At 41.1% G+C, this 14143-nt stretch overlaps 1 protein-coding gene across 1 annotated transcript in view; it reads right to left on the reverse strand.

Moving 5' to 3' along the window:
* Nucleotides 1-14143, reverse strand: part of igsf3 (immunoglobulin superfamily, member 3) — a 106168-nt gene that overhangs the window by 91322 nt on the left and 703 nt on the right. The gene's annotated exons all lie outside the window — the stretch shown is intronic.

The raw sequence follows: 14143 nt of genomic DNA on the forward strand, positions 1-14143 counted from the left end.
CTCCTAAGTCATGTGTTGCTCCTGTGCACTGAGGGAGTGTGTACACGTGACGCACTGGAGGGGCATTAGCAAGCTGGCCGCACATGTGGCCGCTCAACATCATTCTCCTGTTTGTTACGGAGCCCCATTGAAGACCTAGGGTCATGAGTCACATTTGACTTAGTAACCACTAGGAAAATTAACAATCAACTAACTAAAACAGAATGAATTCTTATCGCCAGAGGCGGGCTGTTGGTTGACAACCATTTTGCTGATGAATGACGAGAAACAAAAAATTATGGCCTAAGCAGTGATGGAAATGGGTGTTCAGACGCCTGTTTTGTTGACGAATGACAGACTGATGGAATGCCCACCTCTTTGTCTGTCCTAAATTGGTTAAGACGGAAGGGTATTTAAAAGAAAATGACTGACTTGACTGACAATTACAGTTTGAAAAAATGACGGCGGACTGACGATGACGAAAGGGTGCCTGATGACGGACCAGTAACATTTTGTTAATTGCCCACCTCTGTTGATGGTATTAGCAAAATATTTTATAACAAAGGCAGTAGACTGGCCTAGTTGTTTGCTTGGCTACCTCACAGTTTTGAGATAAACAGCATGTTTTCAATTGCTAAATGTAATAGGGCATTGTGGAATACAGCTTTGCATCAGAATCAGAATAGTACTGCAAATACAGTAATTTGACCGTATGTAAAAGATGATATTATGCACATGTTGGCTTGTAAGGGTTCTCTGTGTCCTGCAAATTACTCCCACATCCCAAAAACTTGTATGTTAGATTCATTGAAGACGTGAAAGTGTCCAGACAAGAGGTGCAAATGATTGTCTATATTTGCCCTGTGATTGAGTGGCAACCACTCCAAGGTTTACTCTGCTTCTTGCCCAAAGCCAGCTGAGATAGGTTCACCCATGACACCGTGGACAAGTTCTGTGGACAATAAATGGCTGGAAGGTAACGCGACTCAAACAACACTTGTGTTTCAACACATTCCAAACGTAAATTTCAATCTACGGGCTAAGCATTTTGCAAGCGATCGTAGTGATTGCTGAAAGACGAACATTCCATTGCTCTCTGCTGAAGAGACTCCTTTCTTCCGCCCACTCCCACAGCTGATTTGCCTTAGTTGGACCGTGATGTGGAAGTGATCCTTTTTTTAGCGTTGTTTGAAATGGATAATCAGCATTCAGCGAGTCTTTAGAACTCTTTAAATGATATTTTCAAAGATTTCCTGTTTAATATTTCATTAGTGGCACCCAATTCGGTTTTGTGTCTGCTCATGCAGAGAAGCCACTGTTACTCAAATCGTATTATGTCTGTCTGGCTCCTCCGCTATGTAGATTGTAGTCATCCTAACTGAGTTGACTCAAGGTCAGCACAAGGCTTTTGAAAACAAGGGCTGAGCATGATCAAAGAATCAATAAACTGTTAAAACTATTTTCATGTCCAGTCCCTACTGAATTTCAAGCAAGGCAGAACATGTACAATCTTGCTCAGTGGCGAGCTGTATTTGCACTTGAGCTAATTTGCACTCTGTATTTGTACATTTGTTTGTGAGTGGTGGTTACAAAACCAGCCTTTTATTGTCTATATTATCTTGTTTTCTCAATTTAATGCATCACCTGCATGAAGCAAATTTCATGTTTAACCAGCTATCGGTTCGCTAAACTGTTCAAGCTTACCTGTCTTTGTGGGGTTTATAGTGATGCAAAGTTTGCATGCTGTCATTGTCTTTTTTTCCCCCCCTGATTTTATAAAAAGCATGAATCCAAATGTAATAAACGTTGGAGCTCCCTCTTTATGATACATGCTTCAAAAGGTGCCCTCTGCACTACCAACATCACAGGATACTGTTGGGTTGCCAGTTTTGGGCGCACTACACCAAAAATAACTTTCTTTCAAAAACAAAACAAACAACACTATTTTCAAATTTGAGGTCAAGTCTTTCATAAGTTTTAACCAAGCAAGTCCCTTAAATCTGATTTAAGTCCCCCACCTCTAGAGATTGAACGTTGTGGACTCCTGCTTCCATGCCAGAGTTGTTATGAGCAGAATAATGGAGCCCATGAGTCGAGCCATAACATGGTTGTAGCGAAACTTACCATAGCTTATGTCATGTTATTATTTTTATTCCCCACAATCTACAGAATTTGCAATGACCGATTAATCAATTATTCTGCTCATAAAACAGCGCTCAAGGGCCATCGATTCAACCCACCAGAGGCCACCAAATGTTGTACACCTTTTATTGCCGTGTTACGCACTATCAAACAAATACTCTAGATGCAACATTAATTTTAAACTGTAGATATGCAGCTTGCACATCTCAGTCGCAGGCTGTGCCAAAACGGATAAAACCGCATCAGAGTCACATATGGCACAGCGGTGTCAACATTTTGACGTGCAAGTAAAATTGGGTTTGTTTGAAGATTGTTCTCTACTAACCTTATTCGGAATAAATAATTCAAGCTGCAGTTGTGTGTCATGAGTGCTTCTCCCGTCTCTGATCACAAAAGGTACAACAAATTTGTGCTTGTGATCATCTCAGTGATCTACACACACAGACCATGACATTGGGATTACTCGCAAAATCAAACAAGAGCCAAGAAAATAATTGTATTGGCATTTAAAAAGACAATAATGCTCACTTTTGATTGAAATGCTTAAGGCCTTTTATCACACTACATTTAGCGGCATCGGCTAACCCATTTATTCATTGTGTATGTGGTGCAAGCGCACCACGCATAAATTTGAAAAATGTTCAACTCGGGAGCAGCGTAGCTGTGATGTCACTTGGCGCATCCAATAGGAGCGGGGCTGGCGGAGTGATTTCAGAGTGGTCACAGCAGTCATGCTACTTCCTGATAGGCCACTAAGCAATCGATTCCAAGGTCGAAGAATTCGGAATTTCACCCTTTTACACGACAACACACTTTTTACACTACACACACACAAATACAAATGTTAAGATGACATACACGAGATAATTCATTGTGACTTTGTTATTAACATCCAAACTAGGTGTTATATTTTAAAACCAACACTGTGTGGATCTTGACTGTGCAGTTAATATCTGTTGACGTTGACGACATTTCTGGTTTCATTCTCCATATCCTAAATGAAAAATGTTTCAAAGCCCAAACAAATTTGAGTTTAAACTGTGTCACAAAATACATTGAAGCTACGGAGAGGCACATTATAGATAGCTGTGAGTGGTCACATGACAGTGCACCAGTTAGTGTTTAAACACGGCGGGCGGTTATGCTTTGATGTGGCCGTTAAGCCTTCTGGTTTGGTTTCTAACTGTGGGGGCAAAAGAAATGGTGTTAAAGGTAAGTTGTAAAACTGGTTTACACTGATCACCCCCCGCCCCCGCCCCCGCCCCCGCCCCCGCCCCCGCCCCCACCACCACACCTACATTAACAGAGACGCTACTGCCACTACCATTAACTCCATTTGAACACCTGCTCCCCCACTCATCCAGTCATCACATCCCCCACCCGTGCCTTATTTATCCGACAAAGACTTCACTCTTAAACAAGTCAAATACTTAACTATAAATTATGAACAAACACACATCCACCCAAAAAACTGCTAATATAGTGTCATGTTCAAGCGCAATCACTTTAAGCGTTGGTGTTAATTAGTGAAATCGTACACTCCCCAAAAAACTGCACTGTCGTCTCTAATTATCCATCTTGTGCTCATGCACGATTGCGACGTGACAGCTGTGTCTACTTGATGGAGACTGGCGAGATTTTGTGTGACTGGCAGCTCGCTATCAGTTCGCAGGTTTGCGGATTAAGCCGCAGATCGGGGAAAAAAACTAATTAACTATTAATTAGTGCGCTTCAAACAGACTTTTACGCCATTGTCAGTCATTTTGCCTTTGAGGCAGCAAAAGACATGTGCTTGTGAATTCATGCATTTATGCATAAGCAATTAGACACACAAACACACACTCAACGCTTTGGTTCTTGCTGTAAAAGTAGGGAGAACGCACATTAACGGAGCATAATGCCAGCCTGAGCGGAATGCTCTTTGTAGGAACAAAAGTGTACTTTTAGAATAATAAATCATAAAAAAAAAACGCATGCAGACAATTAGTCGCGCACATCGGGAGTGTGAGTTGCTGAATATGGATCATCTCATTGCAGGTGGGGAGTGGTCGCCATAGTTACAAGAAGGTGGGGACTGGGGAGCAAGACTACAATGAACGATAGCAGCATCTTGTGAAGTGTGATCTTTGTGTGTGCATGTGTGTGTGAAAAAGTAAAGCGGAAGCCTCTGGCTGGCCCTTCATTATCACTTTCAAAGCCTGACAGCGAGAGGGGCGGAACAGACAAAAATCCCAAAGGGGGGGATGGGTCTTAGCTGGTCTGTTCGGCAAAGCAGTGAAGGTGCTGTAAACAGTCCAAGGTTGCTTCAGCTGTTACATACAGGGAGATTCGCCCTCTAATCAATTCCCTGTCATGATGCCAATACGTGCTAAAAGTGAGACGCCAACACCAGAAAAGGGAATAAATGTCTAAAAATATCCTAAGGCTCAATCTACATTGCAAGGTTGCAAGTGACAATTCAATGTTTTTGTTCTCAGGTGGCACAGTTTAGATACATTGTCCATCTTGGCAGCGAAAAATGGATAGAATTGGACAACTTCATTTCGGAATCAGGTCTCTTTGAAATGTGGTTAAAAAGCCAATATGTATCGGATATCTGCCAATGAGGCTGCAGCGTAAACGCACTGATTGCCCATGACCAGGCCAACTTAACCATGTAAAATATTTAATATTGGTATCTTTTATGTGTTATTTTTTTACTTTCGTGTTGTCATTGCATGGTACGTTTGACAATTTATGTGCAATTTGGGTGTCGGACTGTCGGTACATATGCGAATTAGGACCTTTAGTGCATATCCAGGCTGATTCAGGGTACACTTACACGACAGCGTTCTAGCAAAAACTGTTTTTGAAAGGTTTTGCGTACATTTGACAAAAACAATTCACATAGATCTTCAACAAAGACTGGATAACTGCATGCCGGGCCAATAACTGCCGATATCATGTCAAGAGGCACTACCACAAGAAATGTGTCCCTTTCGGTGTTATTATGTGAGGGACTATTATTTTAAATACCCTATACTCGTGCATTGCTATGTGAAAAAATCTTTTGTCCTTTTTTTTCCAGTTTTTTCTATTTATGTTTTTCGAATGAAACTGAATGCAGATATCCCAAAAAAACTAAAAATGAAACAGAATGCAGACATTTCAAATAGCTAAAAAAAAATGAGGGGAAAAATTAACAAATGTTTTTCACATAGCAAGCGACGATATTTGGGTTTGGAATTTGCTCGTTGGAGGCCGTGGTTGAAACGACTAAACGTTCCATTCTCGCACATAGTTGTTATGTAATACTTAACATGTCCTCTAACTTTCAGATTGAGTGCTTTCAGGGTCTCTACAGAAAATGTCTTGCTTTCAAAATATTTGCAGTTTCATGCTCCAGAATGCAGTTGTCGTAAAAAAAAAAAAAAAAAAAGGTTGTCCCGAACAATGCCGTTATCATGCATTTTTAGCCCAAATGGTGTCCGGGATAATCATCTTCATTTTCAGGGCAGGAGGTTACGCTCGGGTTACACTCCAGGACACACTGGAGTGACTATGTCTCTCGGATGGCCTGAGATCACCTTGGGATCCCTTCAGAGGAGCTGGATGAAATGGTTAGGGAGAGGAATGTCTGGGCTTCCTTGCTGAAGCTGCTGCCTACGCGACCCAACCTTGGATAAGCGGTAGTTAATGGACGGAGGTTACGTTTATCAGCAGGGTTTAAGAAAGAGCCCTTTTCTTGGATTGCAAGAGTGGATATTTTTCAACATTTTCCTTGTGCATAAATGTTAGGTCTCTACATAGGTACATGGATATACTAAATTTCATCCAATAAATGATTGTTTGGCCTCGGAGGTCTGCCCTCTTATGAGCAGCACTCTACCTCACGAATTCCCAGATTCAGCACGTTACTCTCAGACAACATATTTCCAGAGATAAACAAGCCAACATGGACATGTACCAACAGGGATAATGAATTGCCGGCATCGCTAACCTTGTTGTCGATGATGACAGCTTTAGTGTAGTTACACTCTGCCTTTTATTACCTTGCTCCCACCTACACGTGCAGGAGGAAGCAATTGTCCGGTGTCGTTGTCAGGTATGTGTGGAGTTAACACACTCGCCAGAATCGTTAATTGGTCATGAGACGTGGTTTACAGTCAAGAGAGTGAGGATATAGATGATTTCTAAAAAATGTGGTTACAAAAACCCTCTAGGTAGAGTTGGTTTTGTTATAAAATATCATTTATAGAAAAGAAAATGTGTGGCCTTAAGGGAGTTGGAAATCTCTTTTGGATCCTCCTTCGGGTGGGGGAAGTTTCTAATTGGATTTCTTTGAAGAGGAGCTAGGCTGGGCAGTGCACTGTTTGCAATTGGAGTGGGGGAGGAGGTCAGGGGCTACTCACTGGAGGAGTATGAGGATGAGGAGGAGGAGCTGGAAGCAGCTGGAGGGCCACTCATTCAGCTGAGAAGAACACAGTGAAGTGTTCCAACAGAAGCACTAAGGGGGTGGTTTTTTTAGGTCGCTTTGCCAAAACATGAGATACAATTCAGAAGGAAAGGCCATGCAAAAAACCTGGCAGGAAGTTGAGATGTGGAGGAGTCCTGTCAGTTATCTTGCGCTGGTGCTTTACCTTCAGCCATTTTCTACTGAATCACTGCAGCAGACAGGAAGCCTCCCTCAAGACCTTGATTCATTTCACATGCTCCCTTATCTTTGTATATGAAGTGGAGAGACGTATCATATCAGGGTCTCAGGTTTGTGGTGCGTGTCTCTTCACAACACTGCGTGAGAACGATTATCTGTAGGGTTACCCATAACTAACTTCAGTTTAGCCTTTATGCTGTTTGCCTTTTTGAAACGAGTCATGGGAAACTACAAAACAGCTGAATGCAGTATGACAATGACATAAATCTATCATATCCACCAGAGATGCTGATTATTAAACATACTTATGTGTTTTATTAGCCATACTTATGTGTTTTATTAGGCTTGCTCTGACCTACCCATCAGAGGATGGGAAAATGCTGACATCATTGCGACCCAGCTAGCTGGCCCCTGTAAAGCGTAAATCAGCACTGCTGATTCTGAAGGCCCTGGGCATACTACAGTCAGTGACATGGCAACATTGACTACGACTACATGCAGTCAATATTCCAGTTTCTGAAACATTTGGGATAACCATTTACATGTGTGAGCGGACAGAGTTACTCCAGTATACATCTCAATTTTGCGTCATTATAGTCACGTCACTCACCACACTATCAAGGTTTCTTCTTTGCTCTAAAAGTGTGGTTCTGTGCTACGTCGCCATGTTTTGCCATGTTTGTTTACCTCTGCTTGTGTATTTCCGACGTGGAGAAATAAATTCATTCAAAGTTAGGTTTAGCGAGTGGCAACATAAAATGACCGCCGCACATACAAGTCATTTCTATATTCGAAAGACCAAGATTCCTTTTGAATAGAGCATTTGCAATACAGAAACCAGAGTTCCATTCAAAGGAGTCACGCATATATGACCAAATATTCCGGTAAGAAAAAAAGAGTATTGCAGGGGTCTTATTCTGGTTTTTGAAAACCAGAAGAGGAGCGAGCATATTTGAGTTTTTGCACATTTATTACATGGCCTTTCAAAAGGGTTTTGAAAGGGTTATTGACTGCATGGAAACATAGTCACAGAGACTGAAATCTGCTTTGGTGGAGAAAAATAATCTAGTATCCACATACTGGAAATGAAAAGAATAGACTGCTGGGAATAAATATAATATCTTAGCACAATTATTAGCACTGCACGTGATTAGGCCAGTAAATAAGGCCTTGCTGGGCCTGACAACTCAGCACTGAGAGCTCAGCAGCAAAGTGGATACTGTTGAGTATCAAGAGCACAACGTTATAATATGAGCTTGTGAATGTGAGCTCCAAGGTTAAAATGAGAGACAAAGAATGAGCAGTATGTGGTCACCCACATGGTATCTGCCCACGTACAGCCGTGGCTGACGAGGTGCTACACGCAGTAGCTGATTTTGCCAACAGAAATTTGTCAATAGGGAGTAGAGCTTTGTCAACAGGGGAAGCACAAAAATGTTTGCCTGAGAATCCCATGGAAGTAAAACATGGTGGTTTGGTGTGAGCTTCCAGAGGAGGCTGTGAAGTCTGTATTACATGTCAGGAGATTGCCATATAGGTAGAAAGCACGATTAACCAACTTGCTGTAGCTCTTGCGTGGGCCTTATCTGATCCGAAAGCCAAGACAAACATTAGACAACGTGCCTTCGCAAGCGCAATTGATCGTCGACAAAGACACATCTCAGCCCGCAGCAAATGAACGCAGGTTTTCAACACACACCTGAGCTTTCATCGTTATTTACAGGAAACCATCACAGAGGTGACTGACAAGCTGATTGTCTTCCGCCTGTTCTACTGGGTTTTTTTTTTTTTCATGCCACTTGAGTCGATGTTGTTTTGATGCCACGCAAAAAACTGAACAAAAGGCGTGCTGTCATGGGTGCACACACAGATGCGCTTACGACGCAAACAAGGACGCACGCGACTACGGGATAAAGCAGGCGCGGAAGAATAACAAGAGGGGTGGCAAAAGGGAGCTAAAACTCAGGCTGGTGCACGACTGAACATGTCCCCTCCTGAAGACAGGCACGTTTCATGGTGGGGGGGGGGGGGGGGGGGGGGGAACATTGCAAAAGTTGTGTATTTGTGGAGAGCTACACAAGACAGAGAGTTATGGAATTGTTCCTGTAATCCCAACAGCGCTTGCACTTGTGTAAGCTCAGTGATGTAGTGCAAGGACTATGTGGGTACACGGTGTATACCCACTTCTTTTTTTAGTCAGGTTTGCATCTACCCGCTTCTAAATGCTAAATTTTGTGTCTACCCACTTCAGAATCCTCCTGGATGCGCAGTTTTTGCGCACTATTCAGCCATGACGACTGATATGTATATATTACTGGATCGGCTCTGCTATCGGCTATCCAGTAATATATAGATCAGTGGTCATGACCCACCCTTCGCTGCATCAAACTGGCTGGCCTGCACTTCCTGCCTTATTGGTTAATTAAAGACATGAAGACTGAGGCGCCAATCAGAGAATGTGTTGGGCGGGTTATGCCGAAGACTTTATTGCTAATACGTGAGGTGCCAATGCCACTCCAGTTGATTTACAGGTCACTCCGTCTCCTGCGCAATGATAGTAAATGTGAGTGAGGCGGGAATAAATAAACGTCTTTCCAGTGAGTGGCGGCATGTATCCAAACAACATGCTGCACATACTACGACAACATCATTCACAGGTACGTTTTAAAGTCATAGTTTTAAACTACCGTACTGGCAGCAATATGACTGACTGTACTGTACAGAGGAGGATTTTGTCGCCAATACATTGTAGTTAAAATGTGCGTTTAGGCTAGACTAACGTTATGAAATGTAATGTTATCCTAACGTGAGCAACTTAAGTTATCTAATTAGATCTAAACTATCTCGATTAGGATCATGTAGGGAACATGCGTAATTGTATAATTAACACAGTTTGCAAAGACTTTTATGCTAGATTGTTTGATGAATGAGACCGTAATAAATGCACAGATCAGAGATTATCTCAGTGTTTATGAAGCTTTCCCCCCTTATTTTTAGGTCTAAATAAGTTTAGCAAAGTTATTGAATAGCCTACTGTAAACAGTGACTTCAAGTATTACAGTACAGTTAGTACTTAGCCCTAACTTACATGAAGTATTTTTTTATAGTAGATAACATATTATTCATGTTTGCCTCATAATAAAAAAAAATTACAGTACAAACTGCTCCTAAGTCGTTCACGATAATCGTATCATTGTGCGAAATTACAAATTTACGGCATTTCCTTACATGTCACTGTTTTTAAAACAGGGCGTTTTTCTCGAAGCAAAAAAAAAGTTTTTGAGTATACCCACTTATCCAGGGACCACTACACCACTGTGTCAGCTGACACATGGACGACATTCCAAGTGTAGCAACAGCTGACTCATGATACTCACGGTGTGACCACACAAACACACACTTTAAAATCCCTACCATACAGCATATTAGGCATCAGCTGTTGCGTCTCATTAGGAACAAGGTTGGGCATCAGGGAGTGGCATTGCAAACTTTGAATCCTCAGACAGTTTGAAATGCCTCAGTGTCGCCCTCAACATGGGGGGCATACATTGTTTAAATTGTTTACAGATTCTCCTCTTAGGACTAAAAATGCGCACTAACAGCGCCACAAAGCTCTTTGAAACACTCAAATGTATGAATTATTGAATATGGAGTGTTTGAGTTTTAGCACCACATGGAAAAGCTAATCAACGCGTAATGGCTGTAGACACGATCCAAAAATATTGGTTACACAAATGTTTTCATGCTGGTTGATTGACCCAAAATTGAGATGATGCTTTATAGCCACTGAATTTAATCAGTTTAAGTACTAATTTAAACGTTTCTCTTTTTTAAAAACATGAACAATTAAATGGGATAAGATTATTGTCACCAGTTCTTGGATTGAAGAAACTGATCAAAACATCAGAGCCTTAAAAAAACATTATACAAAAGACAGCAATTGTTTTTCATTCTATTAAAATATTTAGCTATTTTCCAAGCTTTTATTGTAGTGTGTGTCATGTCCAATTAAAAAGCAGTCAACACGTACAAATGATTATGCTACAGATTTGTGATCTTTTCCTCCAGTGCTTTATTAGCCTGGTGGCCCACCAGGCTTATCTTTTTTACTGCAATTAAATAAATAAATACTTCTTTTTTTTTAAATGTAAAAGATCAACTCCAGGCAACAACAAAATGGATGTAAACAATAATATACACACATTTTAACATTACAAATCATTTAGTTGGCCTGGGCTGACGATTCCTCACTTTAATTTAAAAGAGGGTAACCCTCCATGTCACCACTTATTTTTCGTATAAATTATTGACACACTTCACAAGTAGCATTATAAACATGTTTAATCTTTTGCTGAGTATAGAAGGGTGCCAGATTTGTATCCACATTTAAATGGCCTAATTTATCTGAGTATTTTCAAGTGAGGTTTTTTTTCTCTGTTTTTCTGGTTTTTTTGCTGCCATGACACACATCCAAGTTTCAAATTAAGAGCTAAAAATTTTTTGATTAGTGTCACTCACGTAATTCATATGAGTTGAACATAATTTATAGGTTAGTACTTTTTTTTTCAAAATGGTATAGTTCAGGCAGCCACACACCTTTCAGATTACAACACACACACACACACACACACAAACATGCTGGAGCCTCTCACTCCATGTTTGAAAAGCTAACAAGCATGCAAGCCTTGGGGCGCCGTTCTTGGTCGGGTTTACATCATACAAATAATCTCACACATAAACACACATCTGGTTGCAAACTCAGCAAAAAAAAAAAAGAGGCCTGATGCAAGATGTAAAGTGAAGTAACACGAATGCCGTGGATAGCTCCTGTGGCTAGATCGGCTTCTTCTTTTTTGTGTGGAAAAACGTATTGCAATTGTTTTGCCGGGAGCTCAACTTGGCAGTTGCTTGTTTTTGGCTTATCCAGTTGGGAGAGAAGGAAGATGGACAGCTCCAAATTATAGGAAGGTCAGATACAATCCTGTCGGGATGTTGGTTGACCTCCAATTTAAGACAGCTTTTGCCCACAGGAAATAATGGAGAAAAAAAAACTTTGCAGGGTCAACCTGTCACCTTCCTGTAATTACCTGTCCACACATTTTAACATTATTAGCTGTCATGCAAATGTCAAAGTTAACCCATTTATTTTGATGAGGGTGCTCTAACATGTAAAAACACACCTATAAAAGTAAAAAGGACAAAAAATTACCTTCTCATCATCTTGTGGCATCCATAGGCAATCAAACTTTTTCAGGGGTGGGCGTGTCAATTACTCATTTATTTTTACTAGGGACAGGAGATTACCGATGCCAAATATAGGCGTCGGGTATCTCTCCCTCTTTCGCATAGCAGCGACGATATGTAGGAATGGAAAATGATTTGTTGAATTGCTATGAATTGTATTATTGTTAATGTTTTATACTTTGTGCTCTGTAACCACTTTGTGACAACTGCGGCTGTTTGAAAGATGACGTGACTATTTCATGGTCTCGGTATTCGCGGCGACAGCCGATACTGGTGGCTGTTTTATGATCAAGAAAATTTGAAACAGAAAATTGCCATTAATTTCATGCAAGTTTCTTTAAACTGATCTGTTATTGTTTTGGGGCAAATTCTGGTGCTATCTGTACTTTGTGTTGGTGACTACTCAAAAGTTGAGTAGTGGTACTGGTATCAGTCTAAAAAAAAAAGTGGTATCGAACATCCCTGATTTTCCCTATTTGCAGCAAGGCTCGTCCCTACCCCATCGCAAATAGTCAAAGGCATGGCAAAACCTTATTTCACTTTTGTTTGAATTCTCAAGTTTTGCATCATTTTTTTTCTTCAAAAAACTGTAAAATCCTGAATTGGACACAAATTGGGCCACTCAACTTTTAGTGGTTGTGCTGTACATATTTGGAATTACCATAACACTAAGCAATGCATTAGTGGCCATTACCTTGTTTCCCCTCGACTGACAATAAAAAAAAAAACAAGCCAATGACTTCCGCATCATGTCGCTTATTGCAGAATCAATATCCACCACAATGCAAGCAACATATCACCTTGCAAGAATATCGTCAAGCCCCCTGAACCATGATGCGCATACACCGACACACACCTACACCAACCACCCGCACAAACAGATTCCAATTTCTCCGTATGATTCATTGTATTATGTAATAGCAGAAGCAGCACTTTCCCGGCCTTTACTGTAGATAAAATCTGTTGCGTTTATCAATTGGAAAACCACTCGTGTCCTAGTGAAAGTGCCTGAAATGGGATGGCAAGACGCAGTCAGGCGCAAATGGTAATCCTCTTGGCCGTGTGGTGGGCCCGTAGAAGCCCCCCTCCTCCCGCCGGCATTCAACCCCCACCCGGTTGATGACGGGCCTCCTATATTCAAGAAGGCGCAAAAGCCATCTGGTGTTTGTTTGGGGGCATGCGTTGGTGCCAGTGAGCTTGTGACTATGAATGTTTGCTTCGACCAGTCATACTGTGTCATAGCTTGTGTGAGACACCCAATACAGTGGAACTTGGGTGACAAATGTAAACCACAAACTTGTAAAAAGACGTCTGCGTGTATGACAAAGGTGAGTGATGTCATATCCTGAGGTAATGTATCATCCAGGTGTGTGTCAGAGATGTGCATGTGTGTGTGTGTGTGTTCATTCTTAACAATAGCAGGCAATCCACACCGAACTGCGAGCATCTATAGGGTTAATCTGTGACTAAGGTCTAAATATGACATTAACCTAGTTCAATGCACACACATGCACATCTGCTCACATGTTATTATTGCAGTGACTTGCAGTAAAAAAATTGTATCACTGGAGTATCAAAGCACCTTTGGCTTGTCGTTGAAGTGATTTCCCTCAATAGATTTGGTACCTTTGATTTTTACAGTTTGGGGACATGAATGTTGTCTTTGCATGTACAAAGAGTAGCCTTGAATAAGCGTAATTAGCCCTGTAGGGTCCATCTGTGCCTTCTCTACTTTGATGGACCAGAAAGGGTCACATTGCAACGGAATATAAATCCATAAAGGGGAGAGAGAAAATCATTAGGCATTTCTAAAGTGGCTTGTCAATGCAGTCGCACTGTCTTTTGTACCCTTGACACTTTCCTTTAACGGCTTAGTAACCAACCTGTGTTCTTTGAAGGCCTGGAAAGATTTCAGTTGCCTTGGTGACCAATATGTGCTCCCTTTTTTAAATATATGATGAAAATTGTTTTAAAGAAATGTGTATAATGTAGTTTTGTCAACGTATGTAAATATTTTTGGGTAGTTTTTTTTAATGACAGGGTTTGTAGTACAAACGGTGTTCCTTGAGGGACATAATTATAGACTTTAACAGCTGTAGTACTAACTGATGCACCGTAATCTCCACCTGACGTTAAACTGACAAT

Source organism: Leptonotus elevatus, chromosome 12 (assembly GCF_054856555.1).
Source record: "Leptonotus elevatus isolate MCC_2025b chromosome 12, RoL_Lele_1.0, whole genome shotgun sequence".
NCBI lineage: Eukaryota > Metazoa > Chordata > Actinopteri > Syngnathiformes > Syngnathidae > Leptonotus > Leptonotus elevatus.